At 37.3% G+C, this 2112-nt stretch overlaps 1 pseudogene; it reads right to left on the minus strand.

The window, feature by feature from the left end:
- Positions 1-806: 806 nt before the first annotated feature.
- Positions 807-2112, minus strand: LOC143572898 (uncharacterized protein At4g19900-like; annotated as a pseudogene).

The raw sequence follows: 2112 nt of genomic DNA on the forward strand, positions 1-2112 counted from the left end.
TACTGCTGATATTAGACTTAATTCGAACTTGGTAAAAAAATTGAGGGTTCTCCTTGTTTCTAGTATTCACACCATGTTTGCTTCATTTGTCTTTTGCGCCACTTTGAGCGTTTTTTTTGTTAAAGAGGTTGTGTAATCAAACCGCGACATTATACATACATACCTACATACATACATACAAACATACATACTAATTCATTGGGAAAAAAAGATCAAAATTGGTTTATGACGACTATAAAGCCGTTTAAAAACCATCAAAAAGAAAACATTACTAACGTCAATAACCGGTTATCAACCTTTAAAGAAAACCGTTGTCGGTTAACTGGTTCTTGGTTGAGAATCTCTAAACAACCTTTAATCTACAACTAATATCGTTTACAAACCGGTTGTTATTATGCCTGTCACAAAGCAGTTTTGGTTTCGAGTCCGTTTCAGTTTTGGTTAAGTGGTTAGCATTTACATCTCTACCTACATGTCCGGTTAACGGTCTCAAACTGACTGACAAATTCATGTATTTCAATTTTCAACCACCATCATGAACAAATTGTAATAAAAAGAATAAATATTCATTTTTCTTTTCAAATAACACGCATGAAAAAAAAGAAAGAAAGATCATTATACAAATTTACATGTTACCTTTCTTTTACGTAAAAGAAAATTTACCATTAGTGTTATTTACTTCTCATGCTTTTTAAATGAAAAGCAGTCATGAATTCCATTTCTAAAGCGGTTTTCATCTTCAGTCCCGTGGCAGATGTGGAAAGAACGTGTGTCATGTAAAATAAAAAAACTTAAAACGCATCCTTCTATACGGGCGTGTCGATGGTCCAACTTTTATTAAAATAACTGCAAACCACACAATGATCGGAAATCTTGCAATAACGCTTTCTTCTTCAATCATTAAACTTCTACTTTGTTTATTCCATAACTTGACTCCTTTAACTGCGCCACCTTAGCTTCCACCCATTTCCGCTGACCTGCATCCACGGGCTGCATGTACAACCCGCCAATTCGGGTCCAACCCACAGGATAAAACGCTCGTGGCGGTAAAACACTAAAGTTTGACTCAGTTTTTCTTTCTCTTCGTTCCACTACTCTTGAAACAAGATAAGGTCCATTATAACCCCATCGGTTTCCATTGAAAGTCAACGCAAATTCTTCAATAAAATCATACAATAACGGATGGTTTTTGTCGAATATCAAAACTGCGTTGTTTAATCTCGTCCAGTTCCCGAATCGGTTCGCGCTTTGAGCTCCTATCGAGTTACGTAAACCACTAAAATCGTGTAACGGGATGAAGTCGGTATCGAGATACACGCCCCCGTATTTGTAAAGCACGACGAGCTGGATCAAATTCGATAAGTTTTGTGATAACGGGATTTCACCGGGATCAATGATCCCGGTCTTGATATTATCAAACCATGTTTTTGCGGGAGTGTTTTCGAACAGGAAGTTGAGGTCGGGTTCAATAGCTTGAACCCGAAACCCTAGGTTGATCACAGGTTTCAGTATTTGAAACCTGTGATCAAATTCAAATTCCCGGTAGCTGTTTGATAGTATCAGCAAACAGCTATCAGGATTTGACTTGAACAGAGCTTCTACTGCAAGAATCTCTCGTTCTCCAAAAGAATTAAAAGGGGACGAAATCCAAGTCATGAAGAATCGAGTTTTACATCCTTTAAAAAACTCGTTTGCGCAAGTTTCAAATTCAGGGTTTGAATTCAAAATATCGAATTTGGGAAGCTTGTTTTTGAGTATGTGATTGGTATGTGGTTCTTGAATGATGAGTTGTTTAACGATTAATATTGGTTTGTGAACCGGTGAAGCTGAGCTCAAGTGATTTATGATGAATTTGTGATTGGTGAAAACAGTTGAGTTGAAGTTGAATGAAATGAAAGTGTTTGTGTTGAAGGTGTAGGTTAAAATGATTGCTATGAAACATACCGTGGTGAATATATGGAATACGGTACGACGGTTGCGATTGCGGTTGCTCCGCCGTTGGTCAGTCGGATTAGAGGAGAGAATGTTTATCATCATTGATTAGATTATGAGGAACTAGTTCATGATCGAGTGTTGAAGCTTTTATTTTGGAGGGAATGAAGAGGAAGAGGA

Source organism: Bidens hawaiensis, unplaced genomic scaffold, assembly GCF_021521415.1.
Source record: "Bidens hawaiensis isolate Kalapana, Puna unplaced genomic scaffold, B.hawaiensis_p1.1 tig00026143_1, whole genome shotgun sequence".
NCBI classification, from domain to species: Eukaryota; Viridiplantae; Streptophyta; class Magnoliopsida; order Asterales; family Asteraceae; genus Bidens; species Bidens hawaiensis.